This window comes from Pseudophryne corroboree, chromosome 9 (genome assembly GCF_028390025.1).
Source record: "Pseudophryne corroboree isolate aPseCor3 chromosome 9, aPseCor3.hap2, whole genome shotgun sequence".
NCBI classification, from domain to species: Eukaryota; Metazoa; Chordata; class Amphibia; order Anura; family Myobatrachidae; genus Pseudophryne; species Pseudophryne corroboree.
In genome coordinates, this window is record NC_086452.1 from 220,501,929 (window position 1) to 220,526,675 (window position 24,747).

General features: G+C 43.5%; 1 protein-coding gene and 1 pseudogene across 1 annotated transcript in view; both read left to right on the plus strand.

The window, feature by feature from the left end:
* NEK7 (NIMA related kinase 7) overlaps positions 1-24,747 on the plus strand; it is a 347,672-nt gene that overhangs the window by 168,008 nt on the left and 154,917 nt on the right. The gene's annotated exons all lie outside the window — the stretch shown is intronic.
* Positions 14,659-14,777, plus strand: LOC134963738 (5S ribosomal RNA; annotated as a pseudogene).

The window sequence follows — 24,747 nt, forward strand, 5'->3', positions numbered from 1 at the left end:
ATGTGTTTTGATAGCTCTCCATGCGTTCACAAACTCCGCCGTAAATACCCATACCACGCGCAGGACCGCGGGAGCGACCATATGCAAATTGCGAGTATGTGCACGCACGGGAGAACAAGTACACGCGCAGAGGCCATCTGTGTGTGGTTTGTACGTGATGTGTGTACTGCAATATTTTTCGACTTTGACAATATATATATATATATATATATATATATATATATGTGTGTGTATATATGTGTATATATATGTATATATGTGTATGTGTGTGTGTGTGTGTGTGTGTGTGTGTGTGTGTGTGTGTGTGTGTATATATATGTATGTGTATATATGTATATGTATGTATGTATATATATATATTAGAAAAAGAAAGTGGAGGTGTGAGCGCAAACCGGGTTTGAATGGGGAATGTCTGTGGAACTACTCGTCCAAGTCCAGATTGTTAGATCCAAATTAAAACAGGTAAAGTCTCCAAATAATCTGGCTGCACACTGCCGTTTAGATCAGCTGTTGTCCGACCCGTTCTCCCGTCTCCCAATGGGGAAAGATTATGTCTAGAGAAGATAGAATAATGGGGGGCGCCAATAGTGCATTAAAAGATGTCAATTTATTGACACATCATAAAACACAGGTCTAAAAATGTAAGCGTACCAAAGATGGCGGTATAATCACCGCTGATACATTCATCAGAGGGCCCTCTGATGAAGTCCTGGTGACGAAACCGGTAGGGGCGTGACTTATGGATGGACGCTGACCAAGGCAACATGCAGTGGTGAATCCATCTTGTATCTTTGATTTTAAAACTAATGTATCAGCGGTGATTATACCGCCATCTTTGGTACGCTTACATTTTTAGACCTGAGTTTTATGATGTGTCAGTAAATTATCTTTTAATGCACTATTGGCGCCCCCAATTATTCTATCTTCTCTAGAGAGATATATATATATATATGTATATATATTTATGTATATATTATATAAAATAGAAAGCCAAGATAAGGGGGCACTCACCAGAGAAAAGTTTTTTTGCACTTAAAAAAGCATTTATTTTTCTCATACTTGTCAGTACAACTGGAAAAGATAATTCAATCAACGTTTCGATCCCTCCGGATCATCATCAGGATATACAGCCAAGTCAACTTTTGCAACAATATGCATCTGTTAGCATGTACCAGTGTCAAAACAGTCAATGCCTAACAGGCCCCCTAATATACCTTAAGCACACTTGAAAAAGGCGGCAATACCAAAAGGAACCAATCACAATCCCCGGACTAACACATTGAAATAGAGGGGATAATACATAAAAATGGAATGTCTGGGATAATGATGTATATAAAACAAGGATGCTGAAAATACCCTGTCATATTGGTACTTACCACAGACAGGCAGCGCTCACGTGCAAAAGCATGAACACAGCCGGCGTGCGCTCCACATAATACAGGTGGAACGCAATGGGCTTCCTATCTCGCGTGCTTGTCAACTCTGCGTTACTTCCGGTCGCGGGTTGATAAGGCGCCAGTATGCGCTCCACAGAGGATATGTGGAACGCATTACAGCGCACGCAGTGCACACCTAACATGACCGCACCACTTCCGGTCGCGGCATAGCAATAATACACCACATCAAACAAGGGGGCGGCTCTGGTCTCTTAGCAGGACCAGAAGCGCAACCCACTCGAAAGTAGTCAATGTATGTGCAATAGCATTTTGTGTCACCAAGGCAACCAGAGAGACACTAGGGGATAAAGTTCTAACATATATATAGAGCCCATAGAACCAACTCTTGTTAGCTATAAATATATAAGGACAAATGGCTCAATCCCTGTGGATATCCTACAGAGACAAGGGTGGAAGCACACATAAAAAAATCTCATCCAAGATAATGTTACAGTCTGCATATCATAAGCCTAATCCAAGTAGTGCTATTGATAATAAGGGGCCTGTTCAGTGGAATAATAATCACAAAGATTAAAAACCACAGTGTGCTACATAAAAATTGTTTAAGCACACCGTGTAAGATACACCTGAAACTACCTATATACCATAGACTTTTAGATAAATATAGATTCCATATATAGAGAAACCTTAAGATAAACCTATCTAGCTTAAACAGATAGAATCCTAGATGTATATACTAAAAAAACATACAAATGGACAAAGTAGAGAGTGTGTTGGCAAGAAACCTAAGAAAAGAGACCTCTACAAAAAAAATTATTGAAATACCGAAATTAACGCAAAAAGGCACTGAGTGAGTTATTCTCATTGAGGCCATTGGGGAGATCGTCCCCAGCCGGTGGATCCATCTTGACTCCAACTTTCTGAGGACAAGTCCCCTATCTCCACCTCTTGATAACGTTGGCTCCCAGTCGATGATACGACATTGTAGAGTCGACAGCTGGTGCCCTGCTGATAGAAAATGTTGCGCAACTGGTTTATCCGTTGACCCAGATGACGGTGCCTGTCTGATCGTCATCCTGTGGTTGGCCATTCGTTCTCTGAACGCACAGGTAGTCATCCCGACATATGATAGGCCACAAGGGCAGGTAAGTAGGTAGACTACATGGTCCATACAGCAGTGTAGCTTATATCAAATCCGAATAGGCCTTCCAGTATGGGGATGCGGAAAACTGGTCCCAGGCACCATCAGTGTAGTGCAACCAGTGCATTTAATGCAGCCAGGCCTCTGCGTCATCAGCCATGTATTGTCCTCACGGGAACTCGGTCTACTGGGATTCATCAGGAGTTGTTTGAGGTTTCTACCTCTGCGATAGGCCATCATCGGGTTTTTAGCATTAAACATGCTTAATGAGGGATCTGTGGAGACTATTGGCCAATGTCGGTTGATTGACCTAGTGACTTGTGCCGATTTCTGATCAAGTTGAGTGACAGTAATCATCCGGTCACCTTGTTTCAGAGCATTCTTGCGGATATTTTTACGTGCTCTGGTGAGGCACCCCTCAATAGTATTGCTGTCATAGCCCCTCTCAAAAAATCTGCTTCATCTCAAACAATTGAGTTTCAGCCACCAGCGGATCAGAGTTGTTCCTTATTACCCGCATAAATTGCGAGATCGGGAGGCTGTTCTTTAGGTGTGGCGGGTGGTTACTTTGTCGCATGTAATACAGGTTGAGTATCCCATATCCAAATATTCTGAAATACGGAATATTCCGAAATACGGAATTTTTTGAGTGAGATAGTGAAACCTTTGTTTTCTGATGGCTCAATGTACACAAACTTTGTTTAATACACAGTTATTAAAAATATATTGTATTAAATGACCTTCAAGCTGTGTGTATAAAGGTGTATATGAAATATAAATGAATTGTGATAATGTACACACACTTTGTTTAATGCATAAAGTTATTAAAAATATTGGCTAAAATGACCTTCAGGCTGTATGTATAAGGTGTATATGAAACATAAATGCATTCTGTGCTTAGACTTAGGTCCCATCGCCATGATATCTCATTATGGTATGCAATTATTCCAAAATACGGAAACATCCGATATCCAAAATACTTCTGGTCCCGGGCATTTTGGATAAGGGATACTCAACCTGTATAGTGTTTCTGTCCGTTTCCTTACGGTATAAGGTGATGCTAAGTCCTGAACCCCCTCTCGTCACCTTCACATCCAAAAATTGGATATCTGTTCGGCTACAATGTCCTGTGAGGCGAACACTACTTTCCAATGAATTTAGTGAATTAAGCATACTATTAAAATGCTCCTCGGTGCCTCTCCACAGCAGAAAAACATCATCAATGTATCTCTTATAATACATGATCCTGTCACCATACTTTGGAAAAATATTGGTTGATTCATATTCATGCATGAAAACACCAGCGTAAATAGGGGCCACATTAGACCCCATCGCTGTTCCTGCACATTGAATGTAAAACGTGTTCTCGTACATGAAATGGTTATATACCAAGATTAATTCAAGCAATTCCAAAAGCAGTTCAATCTGTGGCCCAGCAGGTTTATGGATAGTCATTAGCCTCCGTACTGCAGCAATTCCCTGATCGTGTGGAATGATTGTGTACAAAGAGGAAACATCTAATATACATAACAATATGTCATCAGGCAGATCATTTAATGTCAATATCCTATCCAGGAAATCACCTGTGTCACGTAAGTAACTTGGAATGAACTGAACAAGACCCTGTAGGAAACTATCAACAAACATAGCCAGGGGCTGTAAGAGAGAGCCCCTGGCGGAGATGATAGGCCTACCGGGAGGGTCTACCAAGGACTTGTGTACCTTCAGCAGAGTGTACATTATCGGACAGACCGGATGGTGTACCCTTAAAAAGTCCAAAATCTGTGCAGTAAGCCAACCGTAATTGACAGCTCTATCAAGTGAATTGTCAACCATTCTTTTAATGCGAGGTATAGGATTATTAATACAATGGGTATATGTTGAGGTGTCAGAGAGCTGACTGTTTATCTCGCGATCGTAATCACTAAAATTTTGAACAAATTGTATCCAGCGCTCTACTTGTGTGGATAAACGCTGTGGCAGCAAAATTGTGGTGGAGGTTAAACCCAATACCTCTTTAAAGATATATAACATAAGGGTACACAATTGCGCCTGAATATGTGGTGGTAATGGTTGTAATACTAAATGACAAGTATACACTGTATATATGAAGAATAAGTGTATTTATTCTAAAACAAAATGACAGAAAGAGAATAAATGGAAAAAGATGTGAAAAAATAGAAAATTAATACATTAATGAAAGAGTGTATGTATATATATATATATATATATATATGTATGTATATGAAAGAATTCTATACATATGTATACTTTGGTCCGCAGTCCAGTACAATAGAGTGTGGCGTCCCACCTCGTTTAATTGTGCTCAAACTTCTACCACAATGTGTGGAGGGGTATATACAACACAGTCCCAGAGGAGCTCGTTCAGTAATATATGGGGGTCACGGTCAAAGAGTCTGTTGCAGCAGCTTGATCCTGTCTTGAGAGGTAGGGGGGGTGCGGTGATCTTCTGACGGTGCTAGCAAATGAAGGGGTACCCCAGGTGGCTATGCGGGAGGGATGAGTTGCAGGAGATAGGTAATTATTGGCTCTGGACTCGCCGCTCTCTGACTCGGTCTGTGGCTGCGGAAGGCGCCCGTGTAGACCGGCGTCTGCCGCCGGCCAGATCCGAGGAGTGCGGTCGTGTCTCTGGGGGGGAAAGTGTCACTGACTTCGAGACCCGGAGCGGGACTGTCCGCAGTGCACCTCCCCACTTACAGAGCCCTTACCTTGTTCTTCTGTGCTCGATTCCCAACTTCCGCTGTCACCTTTCTTCCTTGTCAGTCTTGCAGCTTTTCGTCCGGTTTCACTTTCACTTTCCTGTACCTCGCGGTCACGTGACCTGTTCCTGTTCCTCCGCAGTCTTCAGCGCCGTGGGTGATGAATGTGTCCAGAAATAGAGAGCTCTGCGCTGAAGACTGCTGAGGAACAGGAACAGGTCACGTGACCGCGAGGTACAGGAAAGTGAAAGTGAAACCGGACGAAAAGCTGCAAGACTGACAAGGAAGCAAGGTGACAGCGAAAGTTGGGAATCGAGCACAGAAGAACAAGGTAAGGGCTCTGATAACAGAAAAAAAGGATAGTGTACCTGGATGGCGCAATGCTGCTTTAGCACTTGAAGGTTTAAAATGAATGTCACCACATTCCGCATACACAATTGAAACAAGAAACATAAACCTCCCTAGTGCATGTAGCGCAAGAGCATGTAACAGAAGAGAACAAAAAGAAAATCAAAATAAAATATGTACGTCCCTGTTTTAAGACTGTAGAATCAGGTATTTGATTTTCAGGTTCTCCAGACCGATGATGTTCAATATAGATGTCACAACGAGGAATATGAAAATAAAGAACATAAGAACCAATATGTAGTATTCCACATAAGAATTTGTTTCAATCCCAAAAATTTCTTAAGATGAATATAGATGAAATGACTGAATACGGTGCGTACCCCAAAACTCACAAAAGAGAGTGGTGTACAGGACACAAAGGTTTCTTTTACGATCTATAGGTTTTCATATATGGCGTACCGAAACTCACACTTGTAGATGTGATAAGACTCCTATAAAGGTATCTTTAGTTCGTCTTCACAGCCAGAGATCGTTAAGTTGATCTCATACACCCACGATTTCATGTGGATAAAACAGGAAAAGGAAAAACAATATGTAGTATGTAAAACAACCACGTTTTGTTTAAACTTGCGGTCGGGGGTAGTATTTCAAACACACTAGATAATTCTTCAAGGAATGACGTACCCCAACTTACACTTGAAAATGCGAAATAAGTCCTATAAAAGGTATCTTTAAATGGACCTTGATAAAGGTCGACATGACCGAAACGCGTTGATTGAATATACATCTGGGAGTGTGAGTAGCTATTCCTTTTTTTATCTTGGATATTTTTATATTTTGACTCTTTTTTATTGGTTATCAGTCTCATTTTTTCAAGTAGATGACTCTTAGACTCAAACGTACAAGATAAAATGTTAAAACATGGCTTATCTGTCCACGAATGAGAAGTCCTGGTATGAGGACTTCTTCAATGGGATCCCCTTGAAGAAGTCCTCATACAAGGACGAAACGCGTTGGGAAAGGGACTGGACGCTCACCCCTCTGACTTCTAATTCGTGGACAGATAAGCCATGTTTTAACTTTTTATCTTGTACGTTTGATACCTGCATTTACGGATAAATTCTATCCTGAAGTCTCTATATGCGGACAGATAAGCTGGCTATATTCTATAATCTTGTACGGTTAATACCTACCCATTGCTCTCAGCACACTTCACACTCCGGTCACTGAGGGTGCAGGGCGCTGGGGGGGGGGCGCCCTGAGACGCAATAAAAACACCTTGGATGGCAAAAAATGCATCACATATAGCTCCTGGGCTATATGGATGAATTTAACCCCTGCCAGAATACACAGAAAAACGGGAGATAAGGCCGCCGAGAAGGGGGCGGAGCCTATCTCCTCAGCACACTGGCGCCATTTTCCCTCACAGCTCCGTTGGAGGGAAGCTCCCTGGCTCTCCCCTGCAGTCACTACACTACAGAAAGGGTTAAAAAAGAGAGGGGGGCACTAATTACGCGCAGTATTAAAGATACAGCAGCTATAAGGGGAAAAACACTTATATAAGGTTATCCCTGTATATATATATATATATATATATATAGCGCTCTGGTGTGTGCTGGCAAACTCTCCCTCTGTCTCCCCAAAGGGCTAGTGGGGTCCTGTCCTCTATCAGAGCATTCCCTGTGTGTGTGCTGTGTGTCGGTACGTTTGTGTCGACATGTATGAGGAGAAAAATGATGTGGAGACGGAGCAGATTGCCTGTAATAGTGATGTCACCCCCTAGGGGGTCGACACCTGAGTGGATGAACTGTTGGAAGGAATTACGTAACAGTGTCAGCTCTGTATAAAAGACAGTGGTTGACATGAGACAGCCGGCTACTCAGCTTGTACCTGTCCAGACGTCTCATAGGCCGTCAGGGGCTCTAAAGCGCCCGTTACCTCAGATGGCAGATATAGACGCCGACACGGATACTGACTCCAGTGTCGACGGTGAAGAGACAAATGTGACTTCCAGTAGGGCCACACGTTACATGATTGAGGCAATGAAAAATGTTTTACACATTTCTGATAATACGAGTACCACCAAAAAGGGGTATTATGTTCGGTGAGGAAAAACTACCTGTAGTTTTCCTGAATCTGAGAAATTAAATGAGGTGTGTGATGATGCGTGGGTTTCCCCCGATAACAACTGATAATTTCTAAAATGTTATTGGCATTATATCCTTTCCCGCCAGAGGTTAGGGTGCGTTGGGAAACACCCCCTAGGGTGGATAAAGCGCTCACACGCTTGTAAGAACAAGGGCTCTACCCTCTCCTGAGATGGCCGCCCTTAAGGATCCTGCTGATAGAAAGCAGGAGGGTATCCTAAAATGTATTTACACACATACTGGTGTTATACTGCGACCAGCAATCGCCTCAGCCTGGATGTGCAGTGCTGGGTTGGCGTGGTCGGATTCCCTGACTGAAAATATTGATACCCTAGATAGGGACAGTATATTATTGCCTATAGAGCATTTAAAAGATGCATTTCTATATATGCGTGATGCACAGCGGAATATTTGCCGACTGGCATCAAGTCTAAGTGCGTTGTCCATTTCTGCCAGTAGAGGGTTATGGACACGACAGTGGTCAGGTGATGCGGATTCCGAACGGCATTTGGAAGTATTGCCTTATTAAGGGGAGGAGTTATTTGGGGTCGGTCTTTCAGACCTGGTGGCCACGGCAACAGCTGGGAAATCCACGTTTGTACCCCAGGTCGCCTCTCAACATAAGAAGACGCCGTATTATCAGGCGCAGTCTTTTCGTAGGCAAGCGGGCAAAAGGTTCCTCATTTCTGCCCCGTGACAGAGGGAGAGGAAAAAGGCTGCAGAAATCAGCCAGTTCCCAGGAACAGAAACCCTCTCCCGCCTCTGCCAAGCCCTCAGTATGACGCTGGGGCTTTACAAGCAGAATCAGGCACGGTGGGGGCCCGTCTCAATGAATTTCAGCGCGCAGTGGGCTCACTCGCAAGTAGACCCCTGGATCCTTCAGGTGATATCTCAGGGGTACAAATTGGAATCCGAGACGTCTCCCCCTCGCCGTTTCCTAAAGTCGGCTTTAACGATGTCTCCTTCTGACAGGGAGGCAGTTTTGGAAGCCATTCACAAGCTGTATTCCCAGCAGGTGATAATCAAGGTACCCCTCCTGCAACAGGGAACGGGGTATTATTCCACACTGTTGTGGTACCGAAGCCGGATGGCTCGGTGAGACCGATTCTAAATCTAAAATCCTGAACACTTACATACGGAGGTTCAAATTCAAGATTGAGTCACTCAGAGCAGTGATTGCGAACCTGGAAGAAGGGGACTACATGATGTCTCGGGACATCAAGGATGCTTACCTCCATGTCCCAATTTACCCTTCTCACCAAGGGTACCTCAGGTTTATGGTACAGAACTGTCACTATCAGTTTCAGACGCTGCCGTATGGATGGTCCACGGCACCCCGGGTCTTTACCAAGGTAATGGCCGAAATGATGATACTCCTTCGAAGGAAGGGAATTTTAGTTATCCCTTACTTGGACGATTCCCTGATAAGGGTAAGATCCAGGGAACAGTTGGAGGTCGGTGTAGCATTATCTCAGGTAGTGTTGCGGCAGCACGATTGGATTCTCAATATTCCAAAATCGCAGCTGATTCCGACGACTCGTCTTCTGTTCTTAGGGATGATCCTGGACACAGTCCAGAAAAAGGTGTTTCTCCCGGAGGAGAAAGTCAGGGAGTTATCCGAGCTAGTCGATAACCTCCTATAACCGAGCCAAGTCTCAGTACATCAATGAAATGGTTCTGGTAAAATGGTGGCTTCCTACGAAGCAATCCCATTCGGCAGATTCCACGCAAGAACTTTCCAGTGGGACCTGCTGGACAAATGGTCCGGGTCGCATTTTCAGATGCATCAGCGGATAACCCTGACCAAGCACAAGGGTGTCTCTCCTGTGGTGGTTGCAGAGTGCTCATCTTCTAGAGGGCCGCACATTCAGGACTGGGTCCTGGTGACCACGGATGCCAGCCTGCGAGGCTGGGGAGCAGTCACACAGGGAAGGAATTTCCAGAGCTTATGGTCAAGCCTGGAGACATCACTTCACATAAATATCCTGAAGCTAAGGGCCATTTACAATGCTCTAAGCTCAGCAAGACCTCTGCTTCAAGGTCACCCGGAGTTGATCCATTCGGACAACATCACGGCAGTCACCCACGTAAACAGACAGGGTGACACAAGAAGCAGGAGGGCAATGGCAGAAGCTGCAAGGATTCTTCGCTGGGCGGAAAATCATGTGATAGCACTGTCAGCAGTATTCATTCCGGGAGTGGACAACTGGGAAGCAGACTTCCTCAGCAGACACGACCTCCACCCGGGAGAGTGGGGACTTCACCCAGAAGTCTTCCACATGTTTATAAAACTCGACAAGTATTGCGCCAGGTCAAGGGACCCTCAGGCAATAGCTGTAGACGCTCTGGTAACACAGTGGGTGTACCAGTCAATGTATGTGTTCCCTCCTCTGCCTCTCATACCCAAGGTACTGAGAATTATAAGATGGAGAGGAGTAAGCATTATATTCGTGGCTCCGGATTGGCCAAGAAGGACTTGGTAACCGGAACTTCAAGAGATGCTCACGGATGATCCGGGGCCTCTACCTCTAAGAAGGGACCTGCTCCAGCAAGGACCCTGTCTGTTCCAAGACTTACCGCGGCTGCGTTTGACGGCATGACGGTTGAACGCCGGATCCTGAAGGAGAAAGGCATTCCGAATGAAGTCATTCCTATCCTGATCAAAGCCAGGAAAGATATAACCGCAAAACATTATCACCGCATTTGGCGAAAATATGTTGCGTGGTGCGAGGCCAGTAAGGCCCCGACGGAGGAATTTTCAACTAGGTCGATTCCTACATTTCCTGCAAACAGGAGTGTCTATGGGCCTGAAATGCTGGTCCATTAAGGTTCAAATTTCGGCCCTGTCAATTTTCTTCCAAAAAGAACTAGCTTCAGCCTCCTTTTTTGTGCCTCCAGTGGCACCTTGGGATCTAAATGTAGTTTTTGGGTTCCAAAAGTCACATTGGTTTGAACCACTTAAATATGTGGAGTTAAAATATCTCACATGGAAAGTGGTCATGCTGTTGGCCCTGGCCTGGGCCAGGTGCGTGTCAGAATTGGCGGCTTTATCCTGTAAAAGCCCTCATCTGATTTTCCATTCGGACAGGGCGGAATTGAGGACTTGTCCTCAGTTTCTCCCTAAGGTGGTTTTCAGCGTTTCACCTGAATCAACCTATTGTGGTGCCTGCGGCTACTAGGGACTTGGAGGACTCCAAGTTGCTAGACGTTGTCAGAGCCCTGGAAATATAGATTTCCAGGACGGCTGGAGTCAGAAAATCTGACTCGTTGTTTATTCTGTATGCACCCAACAAGCTGGGTGCTCCTGCTTCTAAGCAGACTATTGCTTGTTGGATTTGTAGTACAATTCAGCTTGCACATTCTGTGGCAGGCCTGCCACAGCCAAAATCTGTAAAAGCCCATTCCACAAGGAAGGTGGGCTCATCTTGGGCGGCTGCCCGAGGGGTCTCGGCTTTACAACTTTGCCGAGCAGCTACTTGGTCAGGAGCAAATACGTTTGTAAAATTCTACAAATTTGATACCCTGGCTGAGGAGGACCTGGAGTTCTCTCAATTGGTGCTGCAGAGTCATCCGCACTCTCCCGCCCGTTTGGGAGCTTTGGTATAATCCCCATGGTCCTTACGGAGTCCCCAGCATCCACTTAGGACGTTAGAGAAAATAAGAATTTACTTACCGATAATTCTATTTCTCGTAGTCCGTAGTGGATGCTGGGCGCCCATCCCAAGTGCGGATTGTCTGCAATACTGGTACATAGTTATTGTTACCAAAAAAATCGGGTTATTGCTGTAGTGAGCCATCTTTTCTAGAGGCTCCTCTGTTATCATGCTGTTAACTGGGTTTAGATCACAAGTTATATGGTGTGATTGGTGTGGCTGGTATGAGTCTTACCCGGGATTCAAAATCCTTCCTTATTGTGTACGCTCGTCCGGGCACAGTATCCTAACTGAGGCTTGGAGGAGGGTCATAGGGGGAGGAGCCAGTGCACACTAGGTAGTTCTAAAGCTTTACTTTTGTGCCCAGTCTCCTGCGGAGCCGCTATTCCCCATGGTCCTTACGGAGTCCCCAGCATCCACTACGGACTACGAGAAATAGAATTATCGGTAAGTAAATTCTTATTATTGTTTTTAATTGATGTCGTCTCTATCAAAAATTGGAACTAGCACAGTTCCTAAATTTTTAAACATCTGTGACAATTCAAAAACAGTACACACTGTCGCATTTATCTCTCTTTTACATGTCCTGTTCCTAAGAGTCATCTACTTGAAACTGTTGCAGCTAAGTTGTTAAATTTTGTTCTTTCTTATCACCATATCTAAATTCACAAAGAGTGCTTCACTGACACTATTAGGCGCTTTTTTTTTTTACTTCTATCTATATCTATATATATATAGAGGTTGAGTATCCCATATACAAATATTACAAAATACGGAATTTTCCGAAATAAGGACTTTTTTGTGAGATAGTGAAACTTTTTTGTTTTTTGATGGCTCAATGTACACAAACTTTGTTTAATACACAGTTATTAAAAATATTGTATTAAATGACCTTCAGGCTGTGTGTATAAGGTGTATATGAAACCTAAATACATTCTGTGCTTAGATTTAGGTCCCATCACCATGATAGGCTGTTATCGTTGTATTAACTGTGCTACTTGCAATCACATGGACACAGGGGCATCTTTTAGACATCCGCACAGCGGAAAGTATATTTCTATTAAACATGCAGTTACGTGCACTACAGCATATGTAGTATACATTTATTAGGTGCCCTTGCGGGTTCTATTATGTGGGCAAGACCATCCACCCCTTTAAAGAACGAGCCAATCAACATCGATCAGCCATCCGGGCTGCTCTGGTTTCAGGGAAAAGTGAACAACCGGTGGCTCAACACTTTGCCAACAGGAACCACAGCCTTGCGAGTCTGAAGTATATGATCATTGATCACCTCCCCGAATTGAAACGGGGCGGTGACAGGAATGAAAAATTATTGATCATGGAGGCTCGTTGGATTGTCCGTTTGGACACTGCAGCCCCTCGTGGGCTGAATGAAAAGATCTGTTGGAACAGTCTTTGTTAAATAGTGGTGGCGTTTGCTATTGTAGTATATGATCTAAGTGGTTTCCATGATCTTTGTGCATTATGTTCTGTCATGATTCTTGTAGTTTCTTTCCTGAACAGCAGTCTAACATGCACGCAGTGTGGTTCACACTGCGTTTTTAACCTATCCCTCACTTGCGTCTTCAGCATGTGGGGTCTTATTTAATTTTTTCTTAACTATGGGTATCCGTGCCCTTCCTGCTGTAGACGACAGGGGGCGCTAATCCTTCGGTGCGAGGACGTGAGCGTTGTCCGAGCAACAGGGGAAGCTGCATCCTGTTGTCTTAGCAGCGGCGTCACGTTACTCGGGCGCACCAGCTGGTGACGTCATTGAGATGCGTCCCGCCGCGTCAGCGGTCGGGTTGGAAGCCCCACAGGTGCAGGTGTTTTCAGGTGATTTGGCTTCTTTATAAGTGTGGTAAGTGGCTCTTTATGTTTGTCTTGGTCACGCTTATTTATAATTGCACATCCTGATGACGGTCGATGAAGCGTCAATGAACTTTTCTGATATCTTCTGATTATACATTCTAAACAAAACCCTGTGAGGGCGGTCCTCTTTCTTTGGATCTATTGCCATGCTGACACGTGTTTGGACCAGGAGCACCGAGGTATTTGTGTCCTATTATATTGAGTGCCGATTTTCTGGACAACTTGAAGTATATAAAGGAAGATTCAAGGAAAAGGGTTACCCGACCCGACTCCTGGAAGAAGCCACCATTAAGGCTAAAGCTATAGAAAGAAGGGATCTTCTCAAGTACAAACCCAAGAACACTAAGGAGGACACAGTCAAATTCATCACTACGTACAGCAGACACGAGAACCTCATTAAGAATGTCCTAAAGAAACATTGGAACATACTCCTTATGGACCCTATACTGAAGAACTACCTCACCAAGGAGCCAGAAATGGTCTTTCGCAAATCACGGAGTCTAAAAGACATAATAGCACCAAGTATGTTGAAAAATCCAGAAGCCATAAGCGTTATGCCCAAATGCAAAGGAAGCTTCAAATGCGGTCGGTGTAACGTATGTAGATACCTCCATCCAAACAGGAAGTCTTTCCAGAATACTGAAACTCAAAAGGAATATCGGATAAAACAATTTATTAATTGCAATACCTCATCGGTGATATACCTTCTGGAGTGTCCATGTAAATTGAAGTACATCGGGAAAACCAAAAGACCCCTCAAAATACGCATCCAGGAACACGTTAGGAATATCAAGAACAAAGTCCTCACCCATGCAGTTTCCAAACACTTCCATCTTTTCCACAACTCCGATACAGAGACACTAACATACAAAGGCATTGAATTAGTAGCGCTGGGAGCCAGAGGAGGAGACCTTTCGAATCTTCTTTCCAGGAGAGAGATGTATTGGATATACGAACTTAACACTCTCCATCCAGATGGCTTCAACGAAGGATATGAGATAGCACCCTTCCTATGATGTAAGCTATTTCTACCTCCACGTTTTATTCCTGCCTCCCTCTACCTCTCGATTCGCACAAACATCACCTCTTTACTCTTTGGGCCAACCTTGGAAAAGGGTCAGTAACTCGAACAGATCAGTACCTGGACGGGAGACCTCCAGGGAATATCAGTCGCGTGTTGGTCAATATTGCACACGATAGGGCACTAATACGTTTTAACTCATGTATTCTCTCTTACTAGCAGCTCTCATACCTCATAGTCCATTTTTTTCAGATTCTTCCTTTATTGCATCTTTCTTGGTCCTTTGCATCTTTCTTTGTCTGTGATATTTCCTATTATCCATTGAAATGAGAGGACCCGTCTCCAAACCCAGCCCTAAACATTACAACCATACCTCCTTGGGGACGCCCAACACCGTCCGATCTTGGAAGCTAAGCAAGGTTGGGCCCGGTCAGTACAAGGATGGGAGACCTCCTTGTGAGACCGGGTGTTGTAAATACAGAGGCGTAAAGGGAACTAATGGTACTTCTCAGTAAAGTATGGATGTTGTCTGGTCCGTAGTACACAGGACCCACTTCACGATGTTTACATAAGCACCACCCACCTTTCTCACGGAATTCTCGCAAGACATATTCCACCCAGTTCCACACAGCTCTATTTATCTATTTTTCATATAACCTCTGCATTGTATTCCCATAGTGGGAGTATCCATCTAATCATCAGTTTACACCTCCTTTCTACATTTATTTGTATGTGCAGTTTCATTCCCCCTGTATATATTTTCTATATTTTTAATTTTATTTTATTTTTATATTTATTTTTATTTTCATCTATTTATTATTATTATTATTATTATTATTATTTTTTATTTATTTATTTATTTTATTTTCATTTTTATTTTTATTCTTAATTTCATCCTCATTCTCTTACCTATAGGTTCATTTCCACTTCCATTGCTATTGTAGTACCATTTTTTATTTATTTATTTCCAGTACTCTGTTGTTATGCAACCATTTTGACTCATTATCCCCATCTATTTTCATTTTCCATATACCTCTCGGCGAGCCGCAACACCTGTATACTAATGACCTATGAGACAAGTGGACGCATCCCCAACCTTCGAATTATAACATAGACCGCAGCACATGAACTTCCTCTGCGGCAGAACTATGTTTGATCATATGCTTAGACAACCAAAAAGATGGCCGCCGCTATATGAAGACGACAACACATGGACATCCTCACAGCATTTTGCCCACACGGCGCATGCGCAGAACTGTTTTGAAGCCGCCGGAAGCGGGGCGGAAGTGGGGCGGACGTGGGGCGGATGTCATGAGCCACACAGCCCGGACCGGAAATAGACGGACGGACCCGGTTTTTATGTTTTTTAGCAATAGTATGCCTCGTTTTGAGTAAGGAACACACTAGTAGTGTTCTCCATTGTACCTTCCTTGCAAGTATCTGTTTATATATGCACTTTGAATATATGTTAACATTGCACTAATTAACCTAACAGGAAGTGATGCCAGCAACACTTCCCCCAGTAATGAGGTATAAATAGGTTCTGTCTCTAGCCTTACACTACCCCTTGATGAAGTCCATGAGGGACGAAACGCGTTGGGTGCTATTCTGATTTTACCTCAAACCTCTTAAGATAAGCTACCTCATCTCATCTTTTTCTATGTTTTATCCTATGCATTTTTATACCCGTTTTTTTCTGTGCTTTTATGTACTATTTTATGTATTTGGACACGTGTGCCTTTTGATGTTTTTAGCCTAGCCCCCTTTTTTTCGTCTAATATTTATTGATTAGGCTGCATTTTAATATCATTGTTTTATTTGTTACCCCTTTTTTAGTGCTGTGTATCTCTAAAATTAAATCATACTATTTTTTAGTACCTGGTTTTTTCATTATTGATTGGACACCTTGGTCGCTTGCAAGTACCTCATCCCCCCACACCACTTTATAACCAGTAGGCATATATACCAGTGCCTATATATATTTTTGAGGTCTCTGAGCTGACGCCCTAATATTTCTAAGGGAGTGTCCACCAGGTTATGTTCTGTTAATTACTACGGAACGTATCTTTCCTTTACTGTTGTTTATACCAAAATACTACATTTGTGGCGCTGCCAGCTTCTTCAGTACGTATCTTTGTCTTTGGTATCATTGCTTCCAGCTGCCTGGAGTGAAACAGTATTGAACACAGTATGTTTGGAATAAACGAACGCACTAATAAAAGGAGTAATCTCTGCCAAAAGATTTTCAATGAGACTATTATCCCTGAAACTACACCCACCTCCAACGATCTGGATAGCATGTTCTGGAATATCGAGAGACTGCTAACCAAGGAAGTTAAAGCATGGTGGGATATAAGGGGTTTGGAACATTATGTCAGCGTCAATAGAGTACCGAGGGGCCTAAGGATCACGAAACAGCCCACTTTTGGAAAGGACAATCAAGAATTTGTACAAGAATGGGACAAGACCTTACATAACTGCTCAATAAATCTCATGAAATTATTAATCACGGAAAAAAAACGCATCATCTCAGACCTAGAAGCTGACATCAAAGAGGCTGAGAAGAAAATGGAAGTACATAAAGACAAAGAGGATTAACGAAAAAGTCTTGAATAAAAAACTTGATCGTATAGAAGATGAGGTCATCAGAAACAAAGAAAGGAAATTCGCTAGAGACAGACACGACTATGAAAACAACATGGTAAAGAACTGGAACCGCTTCTCTGGAGGAAGCCAGTCGGCTCCCAAAGGAAGAAGAGAGTATTGGAAAACGGTCCCCAGAAAACCCAGAGGCCCTAGGAACACTACTAGGAGACCCAGGAATCTCACAATTCCGAGACCATTAACAGATTCACAGCATTACAGAGACTTGACTCTAATGTTGAGGAGTCTTTTTTATCAACAGGTACAAACCACCACCCCCGAGACACTACAAAGACACCTGCAAGAACAAAAAACACATCACCTCGCAAAAGAAGATTGGAAGACGAAGAGGATGCCGTGGGGGTAGGAGAGAAAAGAATATACAAAAGACGAAATTTCGTCTAGAACCCCCTACACCTAAGGGCATCTTTAATCTTTCCAGTCACACCTTGACAAACCACGAGACTACACTTCTCAACAAAGGCCTTTCATTCGCACCTACAAAGGGTATGAACAAGTTCGATGTTTTCATCGATCTGAATAAATTCATAAGGAAAATCACTCTCAAACGTCACTTCCTGAAAAAAGAAGATGCGGTGATACAGAATTACGAACAATCGAAATCTGGCTTGAAACCCACTTCTAAATTTTACCCTTTGGAATCAAAGGGTCACAATGTGGGTCTTTTCTATGAGTTAGTTAAGAAGGATTTGTGTGATGCTAATATTCCATCTATAAAGGAGAAAAACCTCTCCAACAGGGAGACGGAAGCAATAAAACAGCTACAAGAAAATCGTAACATAGTTATAAAACCTGCTGATAAAGGGGGTGGGGTTGGTCATCATGGACAGAGACGCCTATGTCACAGAAGCACTCAGACTACTAGGCGATCGGTCATCATATGTGCCATTGCCCTGTGATCCCAAAGAACCATTTGTGGAAGATCTGAGACAGATGCTTCTGAAGGCCTTCAGAAAGGAGATACTCACGAAGGACGAATACCAGTATCTCCTCAATTCCAACCCCACTACCCCCATTTTTTACTTTCTCCCAAAAGTACACAAGTCTATGGACAATCCCCCTGGTAGGCCTATAGTGGCTGGCATTGATTCTCTGACCTCACACCTGTCAGAATATGTGGACATATTCCTGAGGAAGTATGTAATGGAACTACCAGCTTTCCTTAAAGATACCACATCGGTCCTGAACTTCTTGGAACCACTACAATGGAAAGACACTTATAGGTGGGCCACTATTGACGTGCAATCCTTATATACCTGTATAGAGCATGAGAAAGGTATTGAGGCATGCAACAACTTTCTCTCTTCGGACCCTCAAATTACAGAAGATCATAGACTGTTTTTATGTGAGCTTATGAATTTTATACTCAAACACAATTATTTTACATTTTTAGATGTGTTTTATCTTCAAATATGTGGAACAGCCATGGGCACAATTTTTGCACCTAGTTTTGCCAATTTATTCATGGGACAATGGGAAAAGGAATATATTTTTAGCAACCACCAATACCAACAAAACATCATTTTCTATAAACGCTATATAGATGATATTATATTGGTATGGGAAGGAGACCAGCTGTGTTTTAAAGAATTTTTAACATACATTTCGGGTAGTACCATGAACCTCAAGTTTACGGCCAATGAGGATACAGATCGGATTGAATTCCTGGACCTTGTTCTAACACACTCAGGGGAGGAAATCATCACAAGCAACTACATAAAGAAGGTGGATATGAACAGTTACGTTCACTACAAGAGCAACCACCGGCAACAATGGAAGGATAATACCCCTCTTTCCCAATTCACTAGAATAGCACGGAATTGCAAGAAGACAGAGGTCCTCTTTCTTTGGATCTATTGCCATGCTGACACGTGTTTGGACCAGGAGCACCGAGGTATTTGTGTCCTATTATATTGAGTGCCGATTTGCTGGACAACTTGAAGTATATAAAGGAAGATTCAAGGAAAAGGGTTACCCGACCCGACTCCTGGAAGAAGCCACCATTAAGGCTAAAGCTATAGAAAGAAGGGATCTTCTCAAGTACAAACCCAAGAACACTAAGGAGGACACAGTCAAATTCATCACTACGTACAGCAGACACGAGAACCTCATTAAGAATGTCCTAAAGAAACATTGGAACATACTCCTTATGGACCCTATACTGAAGAACTACCTCACCAAGGAGCCAGAAATGGTCTTTCGCAAATCACGGAGTCTAAAAGACATAATAGCACCAAGTATGTTGAAAAATCCAGAAGCCATAAGCATTATGCCCAAATGCAAAGGAAGCTTCAAATGCGGTCGGTGTAACGTATGTAGATACCTCCATCCAAACAGGAAGTCTTTCCAGAATACTGAAACTCAAAAGGAATATCGGATAAAACAATTTATTAATTGCAATACCTCATCGGTGATATACCTTCTGGAGTGTCCATGTAAATTGAAGTACATCAGGAAAACCAAAAGACCCCTCAAAATACGCATCCAGGAACACGTTAGGAATATCAAGAACAAAGTCCTCACCCATGCAGTTTCCAAACACTTCCATCTTTTCCACAACTCCGATCCAGAGACACTAACATACAAAGGCATTGAATTTGTAGCGCTGGGAGCCAGAGGAGGAGACCTTTCGAATCTTCTTTCCAGGAGAGAGATGTATTGGATATACGAACTTAACACTCTCCATCCGGATGGCTTCAACGAAGGATATGAGATAGCACCCTTCCTATGATGTAAGCTATTTCTACCTCCACGTTTTATTCCTGCCTCCCTCTACCTCTCGATTCGCACAAACATCACCTCTTTACTCTTTGGGCCGACCTTGGAAAAGGGTCAGTAACTCGAACAGATCAGTACCTGGACGGGAGACCTCCAGGGAATATCAGTCGCGTGTTGGTCAATATTGCACACGATAGGGCACTAATACGTTTTAACTCATGTATTCTCTCTCACTAGCAGCTCTCATACCTCATAGTCCATTTTTTTCAGGTTCTTCCTTTATTGCATCTTTCTTGGTCCTTTGCATCTTTCTTTGTCTGTGATATTTCCTATTATCATCCATTGAAATGAGAGGACCCGTCTCCAAACCCAGCCCTAAACATTACAACCATACCTCCTTGGGGACGCCCAACACCGTCCGATCTTGGAAGCTAAGCAAGGTTGGGCCCGGTCAGTACAAGGTTGGGAGACCGGGTGTTGTAAATACAGAGGCGTAAAGGGAACTAATGGTACTTCTCAGTAAAGTATGGATGTTGTCTGGTCCTTAGTACACAGGACCCACTTCACGATGTTTACATAAGCACCACCCACCTTTCTCACGGAATTCTCGCAAGACATATTCCACCCAGTTCCACACAGCTCTATTTATCTATTTTTCATATAACCTCTGCATTGTATTCCCATAGTGGGAGTATCCATCTAATCATCAGTTTACACCTCCTTTCTACATTTATTTGTATGTGCAGTTTCATTCCCCCTGTATATATTTTCTATATTTTTAATTTTAATTTTATTTTATTTTATTTTTATATTTATTTTTATTTTCATCTATTTATTATTTTTATTTTTTTATTTTTTTTATTTTTTATTTTTTTTTATTCTTAATTAATTTCATCCTCATTCTCTTACCTATAGGTTCATTTCCACTTCCATTGCTATTGTAGTACCATTTTTTATTTATTTCCAGTACTCTCTGTTGTTATGCAACCATTTTGACTCATTATCCCCATCTATTTTCATTTTCCATATACCTCTCGGCGAGCCGCAACACCTGTATACTAATGACCTATGAGACAAGTGGACGCATCCCCAACCTTCGAATTATAACATAGACCGCAGCACATGAACTTCCTCTGCGGCAGAACTATGTTTGATCATATGCTTAGACAACCAAAAAGATGGCCGCCGCTATATGAAGACGACAATACATGGACATCCTCACAGCATTTTGCCCACACGGCGCATGCGCAGAACTGTTTTGAAGCCGCCGGAAGCGGGGCGGAAGTGGGGCAGATGTCATGAGCCACACAGCCCGGACCAGAAATAGACGGACGGACCCGGTTTTTATGTTTTTTAGCAATAGTATGCCTCGTTTTGAGTAAGGAACACACTAGTAGTGTTCTCCATTGTACCTTCCTTGCAAGTATCTGTTTATATATGCACTTTGAATATATGTTAACATTGCACTAATTAACCTAACAGGAAGTGATGCCAGCAACACTTCCCCCAGTAATGAGGTATAAATAGGTTCTGTCTCTAGCCTTACACTACCCCTTGATGAAGTCCATGAGGGACGAAACGCGTTGGGTGCTATTCTGATTTTACCTCAAACCTCTTAAGATAAGCTACCTCATCTCCTCTTTTTCTGTGTTTTATCCTATGCATTTTTATACCCGTTTTTTTCTGTGCTTTTATGTACTATTTTATGTATTTGGACACGTGTGCCTTTTGATGTTTTTAGCCTAGCCCCCTTTTTTTCGTCTAATATTTATTGATTAGGCTGCATTTTAATATCATTGTTTTATTTGTTACCCCTTTTTTAGTGCTGTGTATCTCTAAAATTAAATCATACTATTTTTTAGTACCTGGCTTTTTCATTATTGATTGGACACCTTGGTCGCTTGCAAGTACCTCATCCCCCCACACCACATATATATATATATATATATATATACATATATATATATATATATATATATATATATAATGTGCGTGTTTTTTTTTTAAAGAATAATAATTTTAAAGAGAACTAGTAAACAAGAATTGTTCATTTAAACCATGTGGCTTAAGTGTATGCAAATTGTGTTTTTTTTTTTTTTTTTTATGTAGTTAATCCTGGCTCTGTCACCTCTCTGTGATCCTCCAGGAAACAGTCTATCATCCTGTATCTAAGTGTAGACAAATTACTGAGTGCCAAAATTCTTTGAAGTGCTTCCCCACAGGGTGATCTACCTGCTTACCCTCGAATATCTTGCGTATGGCTCTTTTGTGCCGGGCTGTCTGTTCCTTAAAAAGGCAGGTGGTTTTGCCTATGTTTAGTAATCCACAAGTGCACCGTATAAAGTAGATGACAAACCGACTCGTACAGATAAATTACCGTGGATAATTGAATTTCCACCTAACTAGAGGATGCTGGGGTCCACATTAGTAACATGGGGTATAGACTGGTCCACTAGGAGCCATTGGCACTTTAAGAGTTTGAGTGTGGGCTGGCTCCTCCCTCTATGCCCCTCCTACCAGACTCAGTTTAGAAAATGTTCTCTGAGGAGCCGGTCACAGGAGAGCTCTACAGAGCTTCTCTGGTAAGTTTATTTTTAGAGTTAATTATGTTACAGGGAGGCTGCTGGCAACAGCCTCCCTGCTTCGTGGGACTAAGGGGTGGGGAGTAGTGTCCGCCCTGTGCGGTCTGAGCCACTATCTTCGCTGACAGGACACTGAGCTCCTGAGGGGATTGAAAGTTCTCTGCCACCGGGGATCGCTCAACCCAGCAGCATGCCGCCACCCCATTACAGAGCCAGAAGATCAGTGGCGAGTCAGTCACCGGCCCCCCTAGCAAGCGGGGAGCTGGTGTGAAGATGGCGGCAACAGGGTATGGAGCGCAGTACTAACTGCGCTCCGGAGCTCAGTGGTACATAGTGTGGTGCTGTGAGGGGCGCCCTGAGCCAGCGACTACACTGACCTCTAAGCCTGTCAGGGTCCCAGGATCGCTGCCAGCATGATTCCTCAGGCCAGTATAATCTCCAGAAGAGCGGGGAGACAGCGCCATTAAGGGTGTGGGGCTTCTCAGAGCGGACCCAGCAGTGTTCAGCGCCATTTTCCTGCCTGCAGAAACGCTGTCAGTGAAGAGCAGTCCCTCCATATCAACTCCAGCTATCTCTTACGGTACCAGGGGGTTGTAGAAGGGGGGGGGGGGAGACTGTGTACAGACTGTGTAACCTATTAAAGTGCACAGTCAGCGCTGGTTGAGGTCTCCCTATACCTTGAAAGCGCTGTGTGTGGGTTGGCTCCAATCTGTGTCTTTCTTGCCATTCTTGGGGGTGAAACTCTGTCTATCCTCCCCTGTGTGTGTGGAGTGTTTGGGGTCTCCTCCATTTAGCTATGTCCAGGGACTCTGTGTCATATGCTGCAGAGGATATGTCCTCTCAGGATTATCTCATTCCATGTACTCAGGATTGCACTGTTTTAGCGCAGATACCAGCAATGGAGCCTGAATGGTTATCCTCTATCAAATCTATGATTTCTCAGATTTCTACTAGGGTTGCACAGAATGAATCTGCAACTCGGGTTTTACAGAACTCTATTGCAGTTTGGTCCGGTTCTGTTACCTCAGGGCCCCCCTCTGTAGGTTCCCACAAACGTGCTCGTGCCCAGATTATGCAAGATGACACAGATACCGATTCTGACACGGCAGACAGTGATGAGGATTTCCTCAGGCGGGCCGCATCTCTTGCTAAAGGGGTGCAGTTGATGATAGAGGCTATTAGGGATATGTTGAATATTGCTGATACAACACCTGAGCAGGTTGAGGAGGATTACTTCACTGACAAGAAGTAAGCCTCGCTAACCTTCCCTGCGTCCAAAGAATTAAATGCTATTTTTGAGAAAGCATGGGAAAACCCGGATAAAAAATTCCAGATCCCTAGAAGGGTTCTGGTTGCTTTCCCCTTACCTGAGGAGGATAGGAAAACCCACCCATAGTGTACTCGTCTGTATCCAGACTCTCGCAAAAGGTGGTTTTACCTGTTCCAGGATCTACCTCCTTTAAGGAGCCGGCTGGTCGCAAAATTGATACTACGCTCAACTCCATATACACGGCTTTAGGGGCGATACTACGTCCTACTTTTGCATGTGCATGGATTTCCAAAGCTATAATAAAGTGGTCAGGCACGTTACTTGAGGATTTGGATACGTTAGATAAAAGTGATGTTGAAATGTTTTTACGTAACATTCAGGATTCTGCAGGATTTAGGGTGGAATCCATGAAAGACCTGGGTTCCATGGCTGCAGGGATATCTTCAATGTCTGTCTCAGCTCGTTGGGGACTTTGGCTGCGCCAGTGGTCTGCTGACGCGGAATCCAGGAGAGTTGTGGAGACCCTACCCTACACAGGTCAGGCTCTCTTTGGGGAAGCGTTGGATGCGTGGTTCTCCACGGCTTCAGTGGGTAAGTCACCTTTTCTTCCCTCAGCTGCACCTGCTACAAAGAAACCTTTTTCTTCAGCTGCATCACAGTCCTTTTGGGTTGCTAAAACAAGAAAGGCCAAACCGTCCGACTCCTTCTTTGGAGGAGGTCGACCAAAATCCAAGAAACCTGCTGCAGGAACGCCAAAGTCCTCAGCATGACGGTGGACCGCTCGGCCTGGAGGTAGGGGCGCGACTCGGACATTTCAGTCACGTCTGGGTGTTGTCCGGCCTGGATCCCTGTGTACAAGATATTGTGTCCCACGGCTGGAATTTCAAGATCTCCTTCCTCACCGGTTCTTCAAATCAGGGCTATCCTACAGGGAGCCATCCAGAAGTTGGTTGAGGCACAGGTTATTGTACCAGTTCCTCCCCAAATGCAAAACAAGGGTTACTATTCTAACCTTTTCGTGGTACCGAAACCGGATGGTTCGTACAGGCCCATTCTGAACTTAAAATCACTAAACCCTTTCTGAGGGAGTTCATGTTCAAAATGGAGTATCTAAGGGCGGTGTTATCAGGTCTGGAGGAGGGGAAATTCCTGGTATCCCTGGATATCAAGGATGCGTACCTCCACATTCCGATTTTGGCCGCCGCATCAAGCTA